This window comes from Gossypium arboreum, chromosome 4 (assembly GCF_025698485.1).
Source record: "Gossypium arboreum isolate Shixiya-1 chromosome 4, ASM2569848v2, whole genome shotgun sequence".
Taxonomy (NCBI): Eukaryota; Viridiplantae; Streptophyta; class Magnoliopsida; order Malvales; family Malvaceae; genus Gossypium; species Gossypium arboreum.
Genome location: NC_069073.1, coordinates 122,478,785 through 122,505,728, shown reverse-complemented (window position 1 = coordinate 122,505,728; position 26,944 = coordinate 122,478,785). Strand labels below are relative to the sequence as shown.

General features: G+C 36.1%; 1 pseudogene; it reads right to left on the bottom strand.

The window, feature by feature from the left end:
• Window positions 1-5,396: 5,396 nt before the first annotated feature.
• The window catches only part of LOC108481926 (lariat debranching enzyme-like), a 33,104-nt pseudogene continuing 11,556 nt past the window's right edge, over window positions 5,397-26,944 (bottom strand).

The window sequence follows — 26,944 nt, the reverse complement described above, 5'->3', positions numbered from 1 at the left end:
ACCCTCAAACCCTCAAACCCCAAAACCCTAAAACCCTAAACCCGAAACACTTAAAACCTAAACCCAAAAAACCGAACCGGGTTTCTAGGAAACCGGACCGGGTTCACCAGAAAACCAAATCAGGTTCCAAAAACCAAACCGGGTTCCCATAAAAAACCCGAACCGGGTTCCCTTAAAAAATCGAAACGGGTTCAATCAACCCGAACCGAGGTCAATAAACCCGAACCGGAATATCCCTGGAATAGGATATCCCATGGATTATACTGAACCGGGATATCCAGGGAATGGGATATCCCTAGCGGGAATAAGCATGACAGGTTGCCCGGTCCAGACAAGAAAAAACAGCTGAACCGGGCACTAAAACCCATAAACCGACAGCAAAAAATTCACAACCGGAATAAGAAAAGGCAGAGTATTCCTGGGAAATGCTTATTCCGACTCGAAATATGAAACAGATTAAGCTGAAACAGAATAAGAAAGAAAACTAACTGTAGCAGGACAATGGAAAATCTCTACGGGATAGAAAATTTTTAGAATAAAAACGATTTAAGTCTCCGGTTTGGCTTTCGGGAAAAGGCCGAATGAACAGATTATGCCGACCCACAGGTGGATTAGTAATTATTTAAAAAACCAAAAGAAAAAACATTATTTTTTCAAAAGAATGAAATTTACAAACAAACCCACTATCACACACCTACGAGAACAGGGAACCTAATCCCACGAGACCAATACCAGACCAAAAAAACACAGAAAAATTAGGCGGAACACGATGATGAAAAAAATCACAAAATCAAAAACGAACGCCGATACACAAGCCCACTACAAAACGCCAAAAATAGGCCTACTATTCTAAGTCCAATAACCCATTAATCCAAAACAAAAGCGGTACACAGAATTTAACACTGAAACGAAAGTCCCAATAACCCCAGCCCAACAATATTCAGCTAAGCACAAAATATAATGTAAGAACCGTGGCGCGAAACAACAAAAACACAACAAAGGGAAACACAGAACTCAAAAATAAAAAAACATAAAAAACAAGTTTAGGTAAGTGACAAAAACCCACAGAAAATAGATGTAAAAAGGCAAAGAAGATAGATTTATATTTACTAAAAACCAAAATCCCTGACAAATAAAGCCTACAGGACAAATTTAATAGACTTTTTTACATTTTCCAAGGTGAATGTTTTGCAAAGAAAACTAATAGATAATAAAATATTCAAATCATTCTTAATTATGTGACATGCATAATAGAAAAAATTTTATTAAAAAACCTAAAAATTTAAATTACATTAAAGTTTTTAAATTTATTTAATTTTAAAACAGTTGTTTCAAAATTAAACGATTATGATCAAAATATTTTACCAATCTTTTTAAAATTAAATACTATCGTAAGAAAACCGGACATAAAAACAACACAAACCCATCCCAGAAAACCCTACCCAAAATACTAAAAAATAAGAACCAAAGCTGTGGCCCGAGCAAAAGAATGGATCACAAACAAGCATGCAAAAAGAGAACACAAAGATTTAGAGACTTTCACAATCGAAGCAACTTACAGTGCATTTGCAAAAAGGGTCAGACTGCCTCCCATCACTCCTTAACCGAAAACCCTGGCAAAAGTCCACTGAAAATATTAGTAGAAAGAAGCATAGATTTGAAACTAAAAACAGAGATGAAAAGGAAAGAGACAAATACATATTCATCCCTGAAATCAATATCCGATGAATTAGGGGATTTCAAAAATCACAAATAACAGAAACGGCAAACAAAACTTGGGATTTCTCTCACGAAAAGCCTGTACCTAGTGTACCATCTTTGTGTGTATGAAGAAAGAAAGGACAAGAAAGGAGGCTGGGAGAAAGAGAACAGGAGAGAAGGAAAATATTTGAAAACAAGGGAAAAAACAGTAGTTGATAAAGGAGAAAGGAACGTTAGAAATAAGGGAAAAACAGGAGAGAATAAAGGAATAAGGAATGTGATCCATAGTTTCAAATACTGAAAGAAATAGACTTTCTCTAAAGCTGAAAATCAAAATCTCTGACAAAAGTACACAGGAAACAAACAAAAAGAATAAACAGAACGAGATCAATAGATTTGTAACACGGAACAAAACAGTGATGTCTAACCGCTAACATCTATCGTTTCTAATAAGGAACGAAACAGTGATTCTCTAAAGGTGAAAACCAAAAGCCGTGACAAAGACACTCTGAAAATAGAAGTAAAAAGAAGCATATATCTGAAACTAAAACAGGAATGTAAAGAGGGACGGCAGGATTAACAATAAAATAGCCATGGACGAATGGAAAGACAGGAGACCAGAGACCGAAAGAAAACATCCATTTTTCTAAAAAGAAAGTGGAGATGAATGAGACGGAATGAGCCAATGTTTTCAAAAATTCCAATACCATAAGCGGTTTCAACTTCTATTTGTTATAGATTTTGCACCTGCAAAAGAGATAGAAAGGAATCCATGAATGTGTACTTCTTGCTGCTACAGGGCAAGAAAGATACAAATTAAAGACAGTCATTTCTGGACAGGAAGAGTACTACATATTCCAAGGACAGATCTTTCTCATTCAAGGATTTACAAGCACAGACCTCAGACCGATCGTTTAAACTAATTATTGTAGAGCTTCCCAGGGAATTATTTAATTAAAGTCATTCATGTGTGCCTATTTCCTGATGGTTGACTAAGCAATTGGGATACTGGTTTCACAGTACTTAAAATCCAGCCAATCAGAGATTTTTCTTATGCAGGACATCAGACTAGAAAGCAGTTTTTTATACACAAGACCAGTAGGCTATGTGGACAGTCATATTAGAATGAAAGCCATCCGAAAAAGTTTAAAGCATTATCTTAAGTGAGATAAAAAGGAGAGGAAAGAAGAGACTTTACTTTGGTCAGACCAAAGACTGCAAACCTGAACCAACAACACCCCAAACCCTAAACACACCACACTCCAAACCAGAGATGAAAAAGCAAAAAGCAAAAAGACAAATGTTGAAGCAAAGATTCATACCTGAAATCAGTCTCGGATGAAGCAGGGGTTTCAAAAATCGCAACAAAGAAACGGCAGAGAAATGAACCCACTGAAATAGAAGTAAAAAAAACATTGATCTGAAACCAAAATAGAAATCAAAAGGCAAAGACAGACAAAGATAAGGTTCAAGATTCATACCTCAAAATCAGTCCCCGATGAAGCAGTGGATTTCAAAAACCACAAAAAACGGTGCAGGGTGTGTGCTTTTTTTTTTTGGCCTTTTGTTAACCCAAAGCTAAAATAATGAGAGGAAAGAAATTGAAAAGTGACCGAGAGAGAGAACCAATAAAGAAATGGGAGGAGATTTGGATTGAAGAGATATATTTGAGGATTAGTTATGAAAACAGAATAAATGAGGAAGAAAACGAAAACAAATGAGGGAGACCAAGAGACAGAAAGAGAGAAAGAAACGGATAATAAATGTGCATAGATTGAAGAGATATTTAATAAACGGCTAATAAATCAGTTTTGGGCCATTTTAACGGTCACTTAGTATTTTATTTTGATTCCCCCTTTAAGATATTAAAAACATTTAAGTCTCCTGTTTGACTTCCAGGAAAATGCAGGATGAACAGAATTTGCCAACTCACAGGTGAATCAGGAATTATTTAAAAAGAACAAGGACTAATGTCAAGTTTGATACAAATTTCCCTCGATTTTCCTCGATCAGAAACCAAACAGAATAAAAAGAGATGAAGAAAAAACAAGATTTTTTTTAAAGAATCAAAATTTATACCTTGAAAGAAACACTAGCGCTACGTTGACTCACTCATTCGGAAGAAGCTACCGCTGATTCATGAATTCAAACCTTTTCTTTTCCTTTTTCGAGAGAGAGAAAGAAGCTAATGACAATGGATCTTGATTGTAAAATAGAATATTTAGAGAGGTAGAGAAATGTAGCTCCCTTTTCATGAATGTCAAGACAATGAGAGAACAGTGCAAGATATAACAAACCTGGTTGGCGTAACTGATACCCATGTTTGCCCAAGCACGCACATAGTTTGGCTTCAAATCTAGTGCCTAAAGATCCAGACATAGACCAAAAGACTAAATTCAATCGTGCTGAAAATATGGCCACCACAGGTAAAGGGAAGTTTATCATCAAATAATTTTAAATGGACAATCTCAGTAACAGAGGCTAAACAAATCAAACTGCATATGCAAGATCTGAATGCATTAAAAAAGGCATTTTGAAAGAGATGATCAAGGGTATATGTAAATTGAGGAAGTGCATAATCAAATCATCTAAATTAACAAGTAGCTTCAAAAATCAAATAACTAATTACATGGAGCTTAATAGAAGAGCTAGTCTGGTTTCTAAGGTCCAACTAGGTGCAACATGTTATTTGGAGAATCTTTTTAGCAGCCTAAGTAAGTAAATAATTCAACCCTATAAGAGAGCTGTATAACACACCAATGCATCACTTTACAATCGAAAGATAAGAAAGAAGAGAAATAGAGGATTGACATGTTGGGTTATCACATGTTTTGCATTTCTTTATGCCATCCTTCCAATTGATTAAGCACAAGCCAAGCCCTAGGCACACTTTTTTGTATAGAAGCGAAAAAGCCCCCTTGATTCAAGAAGCACAAAATTACATATTCACCTTAAATTACTCAAAAAAGTGCTTTTTTTACATCTTGCACCTCAAATGGTTCAGGTAGTTACAGCACCCTTGCCGACATTGTCAACACCTTCATAATTCATTTTTTTTTTATTCTGGCCTAACATGCAAAATAGTGACCAACACACCATACAAATTGATTCTTAGTAAAATCCTAGTACTCATATATTTTGAATTTCACACATTACAGATGCTCCAACTTAGTAAAGAGAACCCAAAAATTTTAGGATAGGGAAAATAAATTTTTAATTATAAAAAAAGTAATTATGAAATTAACATATCAGATGGTATACAGATAGGACACCACTATTCAAGGGGGAATCATGAAGAAGCTACCTGTTGATAAGGCATGTTGCACCAGGCTTGTTCCAAAGAGAATAATCATTAGGTTTAAGTTTCAAAGCAGTTTTGAAAGATGCAATGGCCTTATCATATTCTCCCGACAAATTATATTGAACACCAAGGACAATGTGTACATCAGCATCCTCAGGAGACATCTGACCAACTTCATTGAATAATCTAGCAACCTGTATGGCAGAAAACACTTCTAGTATCCCTTTAAACAATTTAATAATCTTATAAATGTGCTAATGGATTGTAACCAATGGCCATGTCTGAAAATTGCTTATTGAAAAAGAACAAAGTTCATGCCTGATTAAGGGTGCCATGCCTTGGTTGTTCCTGGATGTCGGAATACAACAAATTACTAAATTTGCAAGAAGCAAGATACAAACTCCATGCTATTGTCATTTATCCATATTAATAACATCAATTCAATTAGAAAAGCCCCAAAAAATTTGAGATTCCAAATTCAAGCTCATATAATGAATGACTGTGATAATAGCTATTGATATAATATTTGATGTTTATACATTATTTTAGATAGAAAGAAAGAAACTTGTATAGGTGCTCTCCTCTACTGATGAAACTTGGAAAAGTGTGGGCCATTAAACCAAGTTGCCAACTTCACAAACTAGTAAAGCCTCATAGTATAGCAAGATATTGGCATCAATCTTTTTGCACTAATAAACCTCTTGGTTGATAGAAAATATTATTCACATTCATGAGGACCGATTTTCATTATTCCGTTCTGCATCATCTTCTAGATCATCCTCATCTTCATTGGGAATGTCTTCGCTGTAATCATCTAATGAACCAACAGGAAAAACGATGTCACCTTAAGAAATTTAATGGATTTAGTTCAATCAACGTGGACGAGGCAAAGTTATAGCATTACGTATGACATGCACAAAGCTCAAAACATTAGGCGCAGTCAATGTTCTACCTTGGTTGAAAGCAAATGATCAATTATCTATCCCATTAAACTATATTGGAGAGCATCAGCACCATATTAAACACGAGAAGCAAAAGGTATTCCTAGATTCATGTATACTCTAGGTTTGACTGCATCACAATGAAGATTAACAAAAAGCTGCTAAGTACCGTATAAAGGGACAAGGCATCAAAACTGAGTGGGACAAGGTAAATAGAAAACTCTTTACCCTTTTGAGGCAATGAAGAAGGAGTATCCCTGGAGTCCGATGCATTATCAAGAACATAAGGAAGATCTAGTAATTCCAAAAAAGCTACAATCTGAGGGTTACGGGGAGAACCTACAAAAGGTGAGAAAATTTTAGTAATTAAAAAAGAAATCGAGCAAAAACAAATTGCAAAAGTCATGAGTATTCTAGTTGCAAATCTAAATAAAAAAGAACGCATTCACTAACAACAATTAATTGAGCTAAAAGAAGATAAAAAATGAAGGATAGTGTTTCATAACCGCTGTGACAGTAATATTGAGATGCCTATGGTATAAATATGGTAAGTTTCTTAAATCCAAAAGATAGAACCATTAATGCAGATACTATTAGCACCTCAAAGAAGGAAAAGCATCAAAATATCACCTATTATTTACCAGAAAAAGTAAGAATCAAAGGGTTTGTGAGGTGGAGCTGTTTGAGAAAATTCACAAGGTTTGGCTCCTCTGTCTTCCATCCTGCTCTTAACCCATTGACGACAATCTTGCATGTCGAGCTTTGTTCTCCTACCTATTAGAACAGCAGTTGTCAGCTCACAAGTTCTTGTAGAGTAATAGTACTTGCAAAAATAGAAAATTGCACATTTTCAAATAAAACATTAGTCCACCCCACCCAAAAGAAAGAGAGAGTGAGATGAGTGGCATGGTCAAAACAAAAATGTCATATATACACACACCCAACGTCTCCACGTCGGAAGGTCATAGGAAAGACACAGTTCAATTTCCGTGTTATTGCCAGCCATTCTTCATCGTACTGAACCTCATAAGGTCCTAGATCAGATCAATATCAACAACCTAAAAGATCAGAGAAAGCCAGAATTCATTTATTAGCTTCCAGCAAAGACCAAAAGAAAGAACCTAAATGAAATGGTCAGAACATATGACAGATACCTGCAAGAACTTGCGCCCTGGAAGGCATTTATCGAGTGCAAGAAATTTTGTCACTCGACCACCCTCTTCAGGTTCAACAAGAGCGGTGAATTTGCAGTGCAAGTGAGCTAAAAACCAATACAATGGTCTGAGTTTTTTGAGCAGCTGAGCAGCAGGTTTACTTCCAAGAGTTCCTTGCTGGATCTAGGAAATATGTGTCAACCAACAAGCAACCAGGAATGGTCAACAAGAAAACTGAAGACGCTTGATATGAACATTTTCATTCTATCACATATGTCCATTTCCACCAATTGAATATAATTACCTCACCTTTGAAATGTTTTTTTGCAGCAAACAAGTTGTTGCCAGTTTCCATAATCAGTGATGCTGAGCGGCCAATCATGTGAAAGGAAAATACCAATCAGTTTCTCTAGGTGCATGAGCTTGTGAACATCGGTACTCCCGAACATGATACACAAACCTGATAGTATTGTCATTATAAGGTGGCCTTTCATGGTGTCCTGCTCAAGGAAAAGCTAATTCATTTCAGTTTCAAAGCTTCGACTCTCCACCCTAAATAAGAATCAATATAACATATCTGACACTCGCTTGCAGTAAATATACAATCACCATTAAAAGTACTCCAGAATAAACATAGAATAGACAAGTAAAAGAACTTCATACCCAACCTAAACAATAGTTACGCACATTGTAAATTCTGGAAAGTCCATCAATACGGATATTGCCAAACTTCACAACCACAGCATACCCCAAGAAGTATATATTAGGTGCTGCCCATCCCCCATAATACCTAAAGTTTACACATTTCAATAGCAGAAGGTAAAATTCAAGGCCTTTTCATAAAAGAATCAGAATCTCCAAGCTAGAACATATGAAGAAAAGGGGGTGACTTACAATTCCCATAAATAATTGGAAGCTTCATTATTTCCACCGATAAAAATCGTGGGAACTGGGGCAACCTCCTGACCGGAACAGTATTTCCAGAATGACTTCACTCCCTATATTTTGGGGCCACATTAAGGCTATCCATATCTTTTCCATTCCTGACTGCCTAAGTTGCAAAAGAAAAAAAAATTAAGTTCATATAAAAAATGGGTATTTGGAAAGTGACAAAATTTCGTATAAAAACAACAAATTGGAGAAAGTGAGAGTGTGAGAGTGTGAGAGAAAGAACCTGGAAATCACAATAACAAAGGAGGAGGTAAATTTTGATGTTGCGAGTGTTTTCGATGTATTTAATGGTGTCGTAGACCTTGTCGAGATCTCCATGCATGCACCCTTCCACTGCTATCTTCATCGTTTTGAATTGGACACAATACTGTGTTAGGGTTTGAGAAAAACTTAAAACCTTAGGTTTTTTTCTTAATGACTTTATCCTCTAAAGGTGAAAACAAAAAACCATGACAAAAACACACTGAAAATAGAAGTAAAAAGAAGCATATATCTGAAACTAAAACAAGAATGAAAAGGGCGACGGCAGGATTAACAATAAAAGAGCCATGGAAGGATGGAAAGACAGGAGAACAGATACCGAAAGAAAATATCTGTTAAATTAAAAAAATGGAGATGAATGAGACGAAATGAGACAATGTTTTCAAAAATTCCAATACCATAAGCGGTTTCAACTTCTATTTATTATAGATTTTGCACCTGCAAAAGAGATAGAAAGGAATCCATGAATGTATACACAGGGCAAGAAAGATATTAACTAAAAACAGTTATTTATGGACATGAGGAGTACTACATATCCCAGGAAGCAGTTTTTTATCCACGAGACCAGTAGGCTATCTGGACTGTCACATTAGAAAGAAAGACAGGTGAAAAAGTTTAAAGCATTATCTTAAGTGAGAACGGTAACATTTATGGTAATTAATACCTTCTTTAAATTACTTTTTTTTTTTGAGGAATTAAAGACAAAGAAGGTAAAGAGACTTAGAAAAAAAAGTGGGGAATCGGGATATTCCGAGAATGGGATATACCCAGGCCGGGATATACCAATATGGGTTTCATTTTAGACCATAAAAATCTATTACTGACCAATCAAATAAGGTTTCATCTTTCCATCGAGATTAGTGTTATTTTGAACGAATTATTTTTCCAAAATATGTTGAGACCTATATATTGAAAACAAGGTGATTTAATTTCTGATCACATACCCATAAATTTTGATTTAGAAGGATTGACCATCTCAGAAATATGCAAAAGGAAATGAAGACATAAAGAAAGAAATGCAGTTCCCTTTTCATGAATGTCAAGACAATGAGAGAACAGTGAAGGATATAACAAACCTGGTTGGCATAACTGAAACCCATGTTTGCCCAACTGATACCCATGTTTGCCCAAGCACGCACATAGTTTGGCTTCAAAGCTAGTGCCTAAAGATCCAGACATAGACCAAAAGACTAAATTCAATAGTGCTGAAAATATGGCCACCACAGGCAAAGGGAAGTTTATCATCAATAATTTTAAATGGACAATCTCAGTAACAGAGGCTAAACAAATCAAACTGCATATGCAAGATCTGAATGCATTAAAAAAGGCATTTTGAAAGAGATGATCAAGGGTATATGTAAATTAACAAATAGCTTCAACAAATCAAATAACTAATTACATGGAGCTTAATAGAAGAGCTAGTTTGTCTTCTAAGGTCCAACTAGGTGCAACATGTTATTTGGAGAATCTTTTTAGCAGCCTAAGGTTACAAAGATGGAGCAAGTAACACTTTGGGTGATGACGTAACCATCCATACAGATACTTTAAAGCAGCAGTCTCTTCCAATTCTGAACTTTTCAAACAGTATTATATGTTTGACACTCCAAAATTTTAATCTCATCTTGATTAAAGGGATAAGCATTCACTAACCATTTGTATGATTCACACCAAGAGCAAGAAGTACTTCCAGATTGGTAGGATCGGCCTCCTGAGCATGCATCATTGCTGCAATAGCCAGTACAGAGATATCTAATCAGTGAATTACATTTTTTCTACAAAGTCAAATATATGGACCCCAGTAAAAACCACATAAAACTGCAGATGCATTAATCAAGAATAACATAAGTATAAAAAGGTCCAGCATAATCCATGTAAGTCACAAGATAATGACAAGCAGACACATTAATCATCCAAAACAATTTGCAATAAATGTGAAACATTACACTTCATAGGCTTGATATAGACATAGTTTAAGATGGAACATTATCCATTCAAATTAATTTTAATTAAGCCAAAAAGGTTTTGACGAATAAATAGAAGCGGATGATAAGTGAAATGTAATGCACTACTAGTTCATGAGACAACAAATGATAATAGGTTAGATCCAGAACATTAGCAGCCAGGCAAAGACTGCGGCCTTAGATCTGGAACTCTGACTGAAGCCTCAAGCCACTAAGATAAACGTAATACCAATCATATTACAAACTTCAATGTTTAAACGAAAAATAGCTCCTTCTATCCCTTTCCAGTAGAAGTTTTCATATACAAGAAATGAACATTGCATGGTACACCAACATGGCTATATCAAGCCAGCAAATAAAACACAAAATGTAGCCGTACAAGAAAATAGATCCTTTCTGTTCAAAAGGTTTTCTTGCTTGCTTAATCAATAGGTTGTTCTGTTATCTAAAATATGATGGTATTCACAGGGCATTAGACAAGATTAAAAATGATTTACATTTAGGTGGAATAGAAAGGTAAATGGTCAACCTTGCCAGGCAAAGAATCGTAACCAAAGATGCTGAACAGATGGCTGAACTAGACAAGCAGTCACATCTCTTAATAGAAATTCTTGAGTATTAAAGAACACAAAAACAATGTCTTTTGGAACTCTGACAAACTAGAGCAAAGTGGATTACCTGCTGGTCATCATCATTTTCAGCATGGGTTATTCCTAGCAATCTCCAACCTTCGGCATTCTCAGGATTTTTCATAACTTCAGCCTCTAGGGCAAGCATTGCTTCACTCAAAAGTCCTTTCCTGAATAGCTCTTGACCTTCTTTTAAAGGATTTTGATGACCAACATATGGATTCATATCAGAAAATATGTTGGAATTCCTTAAATTAAGCAGATTTTCTACTTTAGTTCTAGGAATTTCCTTGTACTATTAGCCATAATCAAATTACTAATTTTTAGGGATAGGCTAATTTCTAGATTATTTCCTTTTATTTTTCCTCTTTTCTTTAAAAGGTCAGTAGTCGATTAGAAGAAATAAGAATAATTCTTCTTTCCTAAATTTGTACATGGTATCAAGAGCATCGAGAATTCATAGATCCTGCTCTTTCTTCTCTTTTCTTGTTCTGTTTTCTCTGTTGGAAACCCTACTCCCATGGGTGACACCGAAAATTCCTATGAAACTCTTCATAAACTTCAGCTAACCAAAACTCAACTTGAGGCTCTTCATAAACTACTGGGACTCCTACAGCCAAGTGGGTCACTAGCTATTCACAGTCTCGCTTTAAATACTACACACGAACCTATCACAACTTCACGGATACTAGACTCAGTGCATCCGACCACATGACGGGTAATCTAAGTTTGTTTCACACCTATTTACCTTGTCATGATCACTCTCGATTCGAATAGCTGATGGATCTTACTCATTGGTGGTGGAATGGGGACAGTTAGACTTACTGAAAATTTTTCCCTTGATAAAGTTTTACATGTTCCAAATCTTTCCTATAATTTACTCTCAATTAGCAAGCTTACCAAGGATGAAAAAGTACTTGTTGAATTTTACGCTTTAGGTTGTGTGGTTCAGAACAAGAATCGGGAAGATGATTGGCACCGCTAAAGTTGATGATGGCTTATATGTTTGGAACAAAAAGCAGTTCACAAGAAGGGATGGCCTTATCTACATCAAAAGAAGATTCTATCATGCTATGGCACCAGTAGACTAGGACACCCAAATTTCATCTACTTGAAGAAATTGTTTCCTCTACTATTTCTAAATAAGAAAATAAGTTCATTGAACTGTGAAGTTTGCCAACTGCCTAAACACACTCGTGTCCCTTATCCTTTGAAACCTTATGTTCAATCTCAACCTTTCTCTTTAATCCACAAGTGATCTATAGGGAGCCATCGAGTAAAAAACATCACAGGGCTAGGTGGTTCATAACTTTCATTGATGACCACACTAGAGTTTGTTGGATCTATCTCCTTAAAGAAAAATCCAAGTCTCTAGAGTCTTCAAAATTTTCATTCAATGATTCAACCCAGTTCAATTCAAATATTCACACCCTTAGAACGATAATGGGAGAGAGTACTTTAATTCTATCCTAAGTCCTTATCTTTCTGAGCAAGGAATCATACATCACAGTTCTTGTCCTGACACCCCTCAACAAAACGGGGTTTCCAAGACGAAAAATAGACACCTTGTAGCCGTGGCTCGTGCTCTTATGTTTACTATGGGTGTACCAAAGTATTTATGGGGAGAAGCTGTCCTCACTGCTTGTTATCTTATAAACCGACTCCCATCTAAGGTATTAAACTTTCAAACACCTTTACATACTCTTCAAAAAAATTTTCCCTAGTTTCGTGTTCCTAATCTCCTAACCAAAACATTTGGTTGCAAAGCATTTGTCCACAACCATCAACCTAACCGATCTAAACTTGATCCTAGAGCCCACACTTGTGTCTTTATTGGTTACTCACCTACACAAAAAGGGTACAGTGCTACTCTCCAACCTTACACCGGATGTTTGTGTCCCTTGATGTTACTTTCTTCGAAAATGAGTCATATTTTTCAGCCTCTCATCTTCAGGGGGAGATACTTAGTGAAGATCAGACCTTGAGCAATCTTCTCATTATACCTCAAGGCTCTATCAGCCCTACCACCACTAAAAACCTGCTGAAAATCCTACAGCCATCGTTTATTCTGTTTTGGAACCTATTTTCCTATCTCCACTGTTCAAAGAACAAGAAACAAGGGTGATTAACCATACTAATGAAGAAAAACAGCCTACTCATTCGAAAAACAACAAGAAAAAACTCGGGGCTTCGTGTATACTCTCGGAGACATCACCGCTGAGACGAAGCAATGATGCCAATGCCATCTTTACCCGAGGATCTGTCTTGAAGAAGAAGTTTCACCTCCTTCATCTTCCATATATCTTCCAATTGCAGTAAGAAAGGGCACTAGGAGCTGCACTCAACATCCCATTTCTCGGTTTGTATCCTATGGAAACTTGTCTAAATCCTACAATGCCTTTGTTTCTAATGTTGACTCTATAGAAACTCCAAAAAACATAAAAGAGGCTCTTAAGTCAACCAAATGGAGGCAAGCTGTGTTGGAAAAAAATAAAGCCTCTTGAAGACAATGGAACTTGGGAAATATCTAAACTACCTACTGGGAAGAAGACCGTGGGTTGTAAGTGGATTTTCACCACAAAATTTAAACCAGATGGGAGCATTGATCGATACAAGGCCAAACTTTGTGGCCAGGGGTTTCACTCAAACATATGGGTTGGACTATGAGGAAACCTTTGCACCGGTGGCAAAATTGAATACTATTCGAGTGCTTCTCTCAATTGCTGTCAACTTAGAATGGCCTTTGATCCAATTGGATGTAAAGAACGCTTTTCTCAATGGAGAATTAAACGAAGAAGTCTACATGGATTTTTCGCCTGGATTCGAAGGAAGCAAGGGCCAAGTATGCAAGTTGAAGAAGTCCTTGTATGAACTAAAGCAATCCCCTAGGGCTTGGTTTAATCGTTTTGCCAAAGCCATGACTAGTAGACATTATACTCAAGGTCAAGTGATCACACCTTATTCTACAAACACTGGATAATGGGAAGTTACAGTATTCTCATTGTCTATGTAGATGACATAATATTAACGGGGATGATTCTATTGAAATTGAAAAACTAAAAGAGCTCTTAAGTCTTGAGTTTCAACTTAAAGACTTGGGAAATCTTCGATATTTTCTAGGAATGGAGATAGCAAGGTCAAAGGCGGTATTTCAATCTCTCAAAGAAAGTATGTTCTTGATCTACTTTACGAAGCCGGACTGTTGGGTTGCAAACCACCGAGACTCCTATGGAACCCAACCTTAAATTAGGAACCGATAAGGATGGAGAAGAGGTAGACAGGAGGAGATATCAGCGGTTAGTGGGAAAACTTATCTATCTTTCTCACACTCGTCCAGAACATAGCTTTTGGAGTAAGTGTTATAAATCAATTTATGCATGCTCCTAGGGAGAAACATTTGGAAGCGCCTACAGGATATTGAGATACTTAAAAGGGACTCAGTAAGGGTTGCATTTCAAGAAAGATGTAAATCGAAGCATAGAAGTCTACACCGATGCAGACAAGCAGGGCGATTAATGACAGGCGCACAAGGCGATTCTGCAGCTATGTTTGGGGTAATCTCGTGACATGGAGGAGTAAAAGCAATCTATTGTGGCACGCAGCAGTTGCTGAATCTGAATATCGAGCTTTGTCCCACGGTATATGTGAAGGAATGTGGTTACAACAGCTAATGGGAGAACTAAAATTATCCTATACAAAACCTATAACATTATACTCGACAACCAGCAGCGATTAGCATAGCTCATAACCACAGACACCATGACCGTACCAAGCATGTGGAAATTGATCGCCACTTTATTACGGAGAAAATTAACAAAGGAGAAGTTTGTGTTTCATATCTACCTACAAGACAACAAGTAGCAGACGTGTTAACCAAAAGCTTGAGCAGAAACATGTTCGAAGAATTTATGGGCAAGCTGGGTTTGATTAACATCTACACTCCAGCTTGAGGGGGAGTGTTGGAATTCCTTAAATTAAGCAGATTTTTCTACCTTAGTTCTAGGAATTTCCTTGTACTATTAGCCATAATCAAATTACTAATTTTTAGGGATAGCCTAAACTTGTTCAAAAACAATGTAAAATTCAACAAGATAAACTATAATACCAGGAAAATAAGAGAGAAAAAAGGGTGGGACGAGAGAAATTTGGCCTAAAATATTTTAGTTGAAAAAGAGAAGCTATACCAACAAGGTAAATGATGACAGAATAAGTAGAAAATTATCATGAGTTAAAATTTTCATCCTAAGATCAATTAAAGAAATATATATTACGATGTTCGAAAGTAGAATGTTGGCAGATGGCACATCATGCTATCATTCTTCGAGTGATACCAAAAGAAGAAAAAAAGTACCTAGGTAGCATAAGATAACGATATGATCGTCACCGTAATGGCTCTGACAATGAAACCCGGATACCTAAGGTCGCTAGGAGATAAACAATAATTTAATGTCTTCCTTAACGATCGAACCTTGGCACGGTGAAAAGGGATTCACCAAAAATATGCCAATGGAAGCGTAAAATATAAGACTTGAACACGGGTGCCAAGAACATGATAAAACAGAATGCAATCACGGATAACTCGAGCAGACAAGGGAAAAAGACATCAAAGAATAAATTCCATGCTACCTCTAGACAAGTTCTACTAAAAAGGAAATTGAAATAAAACCTAAGCGAACTTATGCATTACGGGACTTTGTTCCTTGACCTCCATAAGATGTCTCAAGCACAAAACTAACGGTTTATTGCACATATAATATGCCGCATATTTTTCAAGTCATGCTATATACTTCTTGATTCATTACGCACAATGTATACATCGAACATTTCAAGATAAGAAATCACAAAGTAAAGTTCCTCACCAATATCCTCCAAGGTCGAAGGTTCTGTGTCTGTACTCCTCGTATCTCCATTGGATTTACCTTCAGTCCCATCATCCTTCTCATAATAGTTTGGTCTAAGATCCAAGCCTACAGGCCTACAGGCCTCCTTCGGACCTAAAAATTATTCAGAACCAGCATGCATCGAAAAATCAACTAAGACAATAAATGCAAAAGAAATTGGTTGACATCATTAGAGAATATATCCAACACGTCTTTTTTTCAGTCTCATAAAACCATCAACCAATAAGCAGATTAAAATTATGTTAATCTAAGGGTTGCGACTAGAACCTATTCACTTAAAAGATTACAACTCTATTTCCCTTCATGTAAGGCTAGGTAACACAGATGAATATAATTCTATCTTTAACCAAAATCGAGTATTTTCACCACATGTATATATCAATAATCACACAAAACTTCCCATTCAGGTGATATACGAGAGATACCATGGGTCTACCTAAAACTCCCAATCAAAATCCATTTGCAAATCATACCAAATGAACTCAAACAATCCCAACTATTTTAAAGAAAATATAACCAATACTTACAGACTAATGCAAGCACCTAGCAAGTATGAAAAAGAAACATATATGCATACACGAATCATGACAATCTCCACCAGTATATCATCATGAAACCCAAATCAACAAAAACCTTTGCAATTAGCAAATCCGTTGAAATTCTCCAATTCTTATCAATATCAACAAGCATCCCAATTAGATTATTATTATTTTTAAAAACTAAAGTACAGACTTTTGACAAAACTAAGAAAGAATGTCACAACTCACAACAATTAAAAAGACATGTTATTACCATCCGAAAAACTACCAAATAAACTCTACATGTGTCACAACTCCCACGGGTTCCTAGAACTAAAATCAAGCCAACACGATGCAATAAACAATTTACATACGGATGTTTTTGTTTAAGCAATTAGTATTCTGCTAAGCAAAGATTTAAAAGAAATAGAAAATAACACAAAAGCTATAATATTAACCGAGGAAACAAACAATCCAAAAATAAAGAACATATAGTAGAATATAAACAAACAAAAATAAAGAACAAGACCGACATCTATAGATCTGAAAAAGAAGCAATTATTCCACATCATTAAGTGAAGTTCTATGGTAAGATCAATATACAAGAGATGAAAAAAAGGGAGTAGCTAAATAGTGTTTTAAAGATATAGTAGAATTGATTAATTGTTTCCTTTAAATTTAATTGTTTCTATTGTTCTCTAATACTCAAAATCCTAATTCAAATGACGGAGACATGTTAGGGGTGCTACAATATAAAAGTCAACCAACTGCTATTTGTTATTAATTTGCTAGTTTTTTTAGTTTTCTAATTTTACAATTTAGTCCTTTTGCATATTAAGTAGTTAATTAGAGTAATTCACTTCCAAATTATGTTTGGTCGTAATATAGAAATCAGTGAGTAGCCAGTTAGACTCCTTTCTTGCATGCTTGTTAAATAGAAATCATTAAATTGTTGACTCCTTTAGGTGATGTTGTATGCTTGTAGTTAAAACCGAACTCTTAAAATTGTTTTTTTTTTTTTGTGCACACACACAAGGAGTCACCTTCCTTCCTCATTTCTAATCATCTCATTACATCTCATTTGATTCCCTTTTATCCCATGGTATTCTATTCAAAGTTAGTGAATATGTTTTGAGAGCATTTTCTCAAACACCTTGTAGGCATTACATTGCATGGTAAACCAACATGGCTATATCAAGCCAGCAAATAAAACACAAAATGTAGCCGTACAAGAAAATAGATCCTTTGTGTTCAAATGGTTTTTTTTTGCTTGCTTAATCAATAGGTTGTTCTGTTTCCTAAAATATGATGGTATTCACAGGGCATTAGACAAGATTAAAAATGATTTACATTTAGGTGGAATAGAAAGGTAAATGGTCAACCTTGCCGGGCAAAGAATCGTAACCAAAGATCTTTGAGCAGATGGTGAACTAGACAAGCAGTCACATCTCTTAATAGAAATTCTTGTAGTATTAAAGAACACAAAAACAATGTTTTTTGGTGTAAGAATACACATGAACTATCCAACTCTGACAAACTAGAGCTGGTCATCATCATTTTCAGCATGGGTTATTCCTAGCAATCTCCAACCTTCAGCATTCTCAAGACTTTTGATAACTTCAGCCTCTAGGGAAAGCACTGCTTCACTCAAAAGTCCTTTCTTGAATAGCTCTTGACCTTCTTTTAAAGGATTTTGATGACCAACATATGGATTTGTAGAAATCAGAGTATTTTTTATACTAAATAGAACATAAATCAGAGTTTTTATATACAACCTATGACACTACTTTAGGAAACTCTAAGTTAGGAAAGATACTAAATAGGAGATATGATCCCTTAAAATAAGGAATTTTAATAAAAAATATCTACAAAATATTCCTAAAATATTTACGAATATTCCTACACTCCCCTCAAGTGGAGAATATACATTGTATAATCCCGGCTTGAATAGGAATTTATTGAACACGTGTTTTGGCAAAGCCTTGGTAAGAATGTCGCAATCTGTCCTACGAAGGAATGTAAGAAAGAGTGGTCATCTTTTTGTTGACTTGATCGACAATAAAATGCCTATCAATTTCAACATGCTTTGTTCGATCATGTTGAACGGGTTCTTGGCAATCTGAATGGCGATTGATTATCACACAAAACTTCAAAGTGATCCTCTGATTTGTGCCAAGTTCTTTTAGTAATTTAAGTAGCCAAATTCCTTCGCATATCCCCAAAGCTAGTGCTCTAAATTCACTTCAAGACTACTTCTTGAAACAACAGATTGTTTCTTACTTCTCCAAGTTGTAAGGTTACCCCAAACAAAAGTGCAGTACCCACTAGTGGATCTTCTTTCGGTGAGATCTCCACCCAACTAGAGTCTGTAAAAATCTTAATGATTCATCTTGTGTCTTCTTAAACATTAAGCCGTGTCCGGAGTTTTCTTCAAGTACTTGAGAATTCTATTTGTCACGCCATATGCTCTTGATGAGGATTAGTCATGTGTTGACTTATCACATTTACGGAAAAGCTATATCGGCCTTGTCAAGGATAAGTAGATTAGTTTCCCAACTAACCTTTGAAATTTCTCTCTGTCTACTAAGGACTCATCTTCTTTATTGAATCTCAAGTTTGCCTCCATTGGTGTATCACCGGCTTACGACCAAGAAAACCGTTTCTTTGAGAAAATCAAGTACATACTTTCTCCGGTTGATCACAAGTCCTTCTTTTGATCTTGCCACCTCCATTCCTAGGAAATACCTTAGCTTTCCCAAGTCCTTGGTTTCGAATTCCCTGTTTAACAACTTCTTCAAATTGCTAATCTCTTCCTCATCATCTCCAGTAAGAATGATGTCATCCACATACACAATTAGGATAGCTTTCTTATTTGTAGAAGTTACCTTGATGAAAAGCGTATGATCGGCAAGGGACTGCTTGTAGCCATTTTGAAGAATGACTTTAGTGAACCTCTCGAACCAAGCTCTGGGTGATTGTTTTAACCCGTATAGAGACTTGTTGAGCTTGCAAACCTTGTTGCTACCTTCAATAGACTTTGAGCAGTGGCAATTGCATATAGACTTCTTCCTCAAGCTTGCCATTAAGAAATCGTTTTTACATCAAGTTGGTGTAATTTCCAATCGCAATTTACAGCCAAACTTAGAGTACTCGAATAGTGTTAAGCTTTGCCACAGTGCAATAGTTTACGTGAAGTCTATCCCATATGTTTGCGTGAAACCTCGGCCACTAGTCTAGCTTTGTATCGTTGGATACCGCCATTGGAGTTATACTTTACAGCAAAGATCCATTTACTGACCGACGACCTTTTTTCCTTGAGGAAGGTGCGTAATGGTCCAAGTAGCATTTTCTCTAGTGCACAAATTTCCTCTTCAACACCCTTCTCCATTTTGGATCCTTTAGAGCTTCACTATGCTTGTGGGAACTCGTTCTTTATCCAAAGTTCTTGTAAATGCTTGAAAAGACGGCATCAATGAATTATAACCATAAATTTTTCAATAGGATGCTTAGTGCCTTTGTCTAACCCCTTTTCTAATAGCAATAGGAAAGTCATCTAGAGTAGTGGACTTCTTGATTTCTTCTTCCATTTAAACAATGGACCCAAATCCAATTCTCGGCAAGAATCAAATTGCAAAAGCAGTCTCGTGGATATGTCTTCTTTTTCTTGTGTAGACACGAAGTTTGTTTGGGTGGTGGTGTTTTTGAAGACATCAATTGGAGTAGGTGTATTTTAGGAAGAGTGTTTAAAGTGGGTGTAGGTGAATTAGTCATAGGTACTACAGGAGAATCAATGGGAGCATTCACGGTGATGATCTGCGGTAATGGCGAACAAAATGGCAATTCAAGGTTGAGAATGAAGATTAGGAGGAGATACTGTTGTGGTGAAAATCACTCCATGTTTCCCCAATTTCAGCTGAGTGAAATAGGAATCCTGCTCATTAAATGTTATATCCATAGTGGTGAAAAATCGTTTAGAAGGAGGATGATAGCATTTATAACCCTTCTTAAGTGAAGAATACCCAACCAATACACATTTTAAAGACTTAGGATCTAACTTGGACTTATTAGGAGCAATATTTTGGAAAAAAAAGGTCACCAAAAATTTTAAGTGGCGAGAATGGAGAGATAGGCTTAAAATGAGGAAAGTCTTTAAAAATATAGATTGAGGCGTTTGAAATTTTAAAACCTTACTAGGCATCCGGTTGATTAAATATGTGGCGATTAATAAGGCTTCCCCCACAAATATTTAGGAACATTAGTGGTAAATAGAAGAGAACGAGTAACTTCAAGAAGGTGCCTATTTTTCTTTTCGGCAATGCCGTTTTTTGTGGGGTTCCAACACAAGAACTAATCTGAACTATGCCTTTTTCCTTAAAAAATCACCTAAAGACCTAGCAAAAATTCACCGCCATTATCGATTTAAAGAGCTGGATTTTAGACCCAAATTGAGTGAGAACCATGTTATAAAATTGCACAAAAACACTAGCGTTTCAGATTTATCTTTCAAAAATAAGTCCAAGTTATCCTCTCAGTGATCATCAATAAAAGTGATAAACCACTTACAATTATCAGCATTCTTCACCCGAGAAGGGCCCCAAATATCACTATGGATCAAAGCAAAAGGGTAAGAAGGCTTGTATGTAGAAGGAAAATAAGATGATTTAGTATGTTTGGCAAGAGAGCAAACTTTGCAAGAAAAAGAATTAGGCCTTTTATTAATGAATAGAGCAGGAAACAATTTTGCAAGGTATTGGAAACTAGGATGGCCTAAGCGAAAGTGCCATAACATAACAAGATCAACTTTTCCTAAAGCGGTAAATGACTTGGAGATCTTGATTTTAGGAGAGGTAGGGAGGATGTAGAGACCATTATGCAAGTGGCCTTACCAATCATCTTCTTGAGTTCGATGCTCGCAAAGTACAATCACGATCATTAAAAATTACAGAGCGATGCAAGTCTGTGGACAATTTACTAACAGAGATGAGATTGCACGCCAGATTTGGTACAAAGAGAACATTTTAAGTGCAATCTGTTCATTGAGAATAACGATGCCATGTCCTCTATTTTGCACAAGGTACCATCACCGTTTTGTGACTTTACCAAAGGTATGGAAAAATTGTGAAACAATGCCTTGTTACCGATCATATGATCCGTAGCACCAGAATCGAGGATCCAATTAGGAGTCAACTGGGAGGAGAAAAATGCAGTAGAAGAAAGGTTACCTTCTGGATCTTTTATGACCAGATTACCCTCACAAGACCCTTGAAACTTTCCAAATAGTTTTTGAAGTTCAACAATCTGTTCTTTAGTGAAACTAGTAACAGAGGTGGCAACAAGGCTTGATTTATTATCTTGAGAGTGCTTGGACTTCCAGTCCTGAGGCTTACCATGAAGCTTCCAACACTTCTCCTTAGAGTGGCCGGGCTTTTTGCAATGATCACACCAAGGTCTCCCCGTTTGGAAGAGGGAGATGATTGATGCGTCGAAGGCGATCTTTCAAGTGGAAGATGGTTCATCGACAAGATCACACACCTTGACTTTCTTCCTTCTTGACCATAGAAAGCCTCTCGAAGGAGGGAAGAGGAGAAATAGCCAGGACCTGCCGCGAACCTCGTCCGTGTTCTTATTTAAGCCTTGGAGAAATTGAAAAAGTCTTCGTTGAGTAACAATTTGTTGATAAAGAGCGGCATCTCTTGGATCTACCCAATCATAATGTGCATACAAATCTAATTGTTGCCAAAGAGCGATAAGGGTATTGTAGTAGAGAGTAATGTGCATGGTTCCTTGTTTAAGAGTGGTCGCTTGATCTTCAACATGATATAATTCAACAATGTTATCCGTGCTAGAGTAGGTTTCATGATCGCACTCCAAATTTCAGCGGTGTGGTGTAAAGAAGAAAGTTTACGCTTATACTGGGGTCATGGAATGAAGGAGCCAAGTCATAACGACCATTGTCACGCATCCACTTAGCAAAACCAAAGCATCGATCCACAAAGAGGCTTCTTGATTTCACCAAGAACGTAGTCCAATCTTTCTCGCCCAAGAGAAAAATCTTAACCGATTGGGACCATTCAAGAAAATTGTTGCCATTCAATCGATGGCGGTGATAGTCGACTGCGATTTAATGATGAGAGCATCGGAACTAGAAAAATTTTACGGATTTGAAGTAATCTCCAAAGTAGGAGAAGGAGTTTGGGACATGGTCTAGGTTGAAAAAGAAATCGTAACCTAAGTCGATACCATGTAGAAATCGAGTATTTTTATACTAAATAGAATATAAATCGAGTTTTTATATACAACCTATGACACTACTTTAGGAAACTCTAAGTTAGGAAAGATACTAAATAGGAGATATGATCCCTTAAAATAAGAGATTTTAATAAAAAATATCTACAAAATATTCCTAAAATATTTACGAGAATATTCCTCTGATTCATATCGAAAATACATAGACACCACTTGAAGCGTCCAGATCACGATTTAACCTACAAGTTTTCACAACCAAAACATTCATGTAGAATTAAGAGAGGTTATAAAGTGAACTTCTTCAAGGCTACCACACTTACTCATCATATGAATTTGCCCGTTATCGATGAACTATCTCCCAAAGCCCCCACACCAACTTGACGACCAAATTCTTCCGCCTGATCATCAACATGCAACTTTGAGAATTCATTGACCCATTGATCATCGATGACTCTTGTGGCAAACTTTCAGCACCAAATTCATTGGCCCAATGGTCAGGTCCACGGAAAACCTATTAACCATCAAGTCAAGAACATTTAATGAAACGAAGAAAATTAGAATATTTCAAATAAGAATAAGAGCTTCGCACGGTTTAAGAGTCTCAAAATAATACATAACACGCAGAATCATTAGTTGCACTTTGTATCCTGAATAAACAAATCAAAACACCCTAGTTGTTCTCATACAGTAGCAAACTCCTCAGCCCATTGATCAGGTTGAAGAAAATCAAAGAACCACCAACCAGAGTTGCAGATTCTGTATAATAAGAACTTTTATACAAATTACAATGTTTTTAGCTGGTTTAATACCAAACAGAGATATACAATTACAAGAATCATCAGTGACAGTTTATCTTCTAACTTATTATAATCAATAAGCTCTCACTGCTCAATTTAGCAGCAAACTCCATGACCCATTGGTTTGGCCCATAGAAATACTAAGAACCACCAAAACAGTGAGTAGCATATTTTATAAATAACAAATATAGATAATCTCATATAAGATTTACAGGTTTAGTTGATTTAAAAGTTCAACTGAAGATGTAATAATACAGAATCATTAGTCATGCACACTTTATTTGCTAAATTATAGTAGATATATATAGAAAATAGCACTAACCAAACCATCATTATCATTTGGGACATTCTCCAATCATCAAAACTAGTTTCAACCACCTAGGGTTGGTGAATGAGATTACTACCTAAGGTCAGTGATGTTAGTTCCATTTTAGTCTACGTAGGCAAGGCAGAAGAAAAGGAGGAGGAAACTGCTAAAAGGAATTTATAACTGATTATCAGGACATATTAATCTATAAGCTTCTTTACCTTCCACAAGATCTCTACTTGCCTCATCATGAGCAAATTCATCAGCCCAAGAAGCACCTCCATTTTACTGTTGCTGATATTCTGTTGCCCAGTTCTCTGATGCTGGTTTGACCTGATTATAATCAATGACAAGTTCACCACGACTCATCTTGGATACAAATTGAAGAAATTTTGAATTCTGCATGCCCCAAAACATACAGCACATAAGTGCATATATTAACTCATGCATAGTAACGATGATATCATTAAGAGCTATCTTGACACATTGCAAGTATTTAGCCAACCAGTTTTAAATAACCCGAAACTTAGGATCACTGTTTTGAGAGAGTGTATGTGCAAGCATCCTAGTCCGCTGAATTGCAGCCAAACTTTCTATATTTCCCCCTCTCATTTGATCTACAGATGTTAACTGAGCTTGTTCCTGTATGTTTAGCTCATTAATTGTGTTATGCAAGAAAAGCAGGCTAAAAGGTGACATGCATGTAAAGACTACTCAAAGCACGAGATAGTAGCAGAAAGAAAAGGAAAGATAAAGCCAAATTGGAAGGTATATCCATCTGCAATAGCACAAGGAGTTAGATATAGTTCCCGGTAAAAACACATTAGCATGTCCTTTCAAATTTGCACATGATACATTGGTAGAGAAACCTACATATCGAATAAAGCACTGAAAACATACCACTGAAAGAAATGAATGGGTGACTCCGACGTGAAAATAAGATTGAAGATAATTTCAAGAGACATGCAAAAATATTGCTAAATTCCTGTTGCAAAAGTGCAGAGCATGAAGGTCATAGATGCGGGTGATTATCAGCTTGAAGATAAAGCACTGAAAACATACCACTGAAAGAAATGAACGGGTGACTCAAACGTGAAAATAAGATTGAAGATAATTTCAAGAGACATACAAAAATATTGCTAAATTCCTGTTGCAAACGTGCAGAGCATGGAGGCCATAGATGCAGGTGATTATCAGCTTGACATTTCAAGCGAGCTTATTTGGGTTGCCTAAATCAGTTGTCCGGCAAAAGAAATATAGGACACTTACTGCTGGGATAACACTTGCCGACAGCAGAAATTGTAGAGAGAGATTGTAGAAAATTCACTTCAGATTGTAGAGAGAGATACCTTGGGTTAATATGAATCGCCGACCTCCTAAAAAGAGAAAAATATATATATATTATAAAAAGGAAGTGGCAAAATCATCATATTTGAGTAGAAATTGCTAACAGTTCAAACGTAAAGTACTTCCAAACACAAGTTCTTGATTTAAAACAAAAAACCATGCATACTTTTTCTTCCAAAAATAGGCTTCAGAATTATAAAATGTTTTTCTTACAGCAATAGCAACGACGCAAAAAAAAAAAAAAAAAAAAAAGAGGCTAATTTACAAACCAAGCTCACTACTTTACTATGATGGAGAAATGAAAGAGCCATGCTGTTTAAACTGGCAGGAATATCTAAACTACAATCCAATACTAATATAGCTTCTCCATCACATAAACCATAAAAAAAATACAATTATATAACGGAGGGAAATCCAGAATCTAACAGCATTAAAACCCAGAAATCAATAAGCAAACAAAACTAGTACTGCGGAAGAGAAATTCAAAAGAAAAGATTCGAGAAGTGCTGGTGCCAAGTAAATTTGTGGCGCTTTTGATTCTTTGAATCTGAAAACAGAAAACCCTGACAAATACCCAATGAGAATATTAGTAAAAAGAAGTATATATCTGAAACTAAAACAGAGATGAAAGAAAAGACTGATTTCAGGTAGTATTTATTCATACCTGAAATCAATCTCCGATGAAGCAGTACCAACCATTTTCACTATCCTCAAAACCCTCCTACTTTCCCTTTAGCTTTTCTTCGAGTGATAAATAAATATATCTGAAACGAAAAATAAAGATGAACAGGCAAAGACAAAGGATTTATACAGAAGAAAACAAAAAATCATAAAAAAACCAACTGAAATACAATTAATAAAGAATAGATCTGAAACTAAAACAAAAATGAAATGGCAAAGACAAAGACAAAGAACAAGTGATGATTCATACCTGAAATCAGTCACCGATGAAGCAGAGAATTTCAAAAAATCATAAAAACCAGAAACGGCAGAGAAAACCTAGAGTAGCGTCTTTCTGTGTTTTTTTTTTTTTTGGCATTCGATGACCCAAAACTAGAAAAAAATGAGAGGAAGAAATTCAAAACAGACACACAGAGAGAGAGGAGTCGGCGAATAAATGGGGTGCTATGGATGGAAGAGATAGATTTGAGGATTCAAATTTCGAATAGGTGAAGAAACGAGGAAGCTATGAATGGAAGAGAGAGAACTTAATTTTCTAAATCCCCATGTGACAACGGTAACATTTATGGTAATTAATACCCTCTTTAAATTACTTTTTTTTTTGAGAAATTAAAGACAAAGAAAGTAAAGAGACTTAGGAAAAAAAAGTGGGGAATCGGGATATACCTAGAATGGGATAAACCCAAGCCGGGATATACCAACATGAGATAACAACGAACCGGGATATCCCTGGAATGGGATATCCCTAGCCGGGATAAGTATGACAGGTTGGCCGGTCCAGACAAGAAAAAATAGCTGAACCGGCCACTAAAACCCATAAACCGGAAGCCAAAAATTCAGAACCAGAATAAGGAAAGGCAGGATATCCGAATAATAGCTTATTCCGAGTTGGAATATGACAGAGATAAAGCCGGAACAGAATAAGAAAGAAATTAACAGCCAGTAAAGGAAAAAAGACGTTAGAAAAAAATTAAGGGGAAATTGGAGAGAATAAAGGGATCAACTGAAAGACATGTATTTTTCCAATATTTCCCTAAGAGAACAAAATTTTCGAAATTAAAAACATTTAAGTCTCCTGTTTGGCTTCCAGGAAAATGCAGGATGAACAGAATTTGCCAGCTCACAGGTGAATCAGGAATTATTTAAAAAGAACCAAGGACTAATGTCAAGTTTGATACAAATTTCCCTTGATCAGAAACCAAACAGAATAAAAAGAGATGAAGAAAAAACAAGATTTTCTAAAGAATC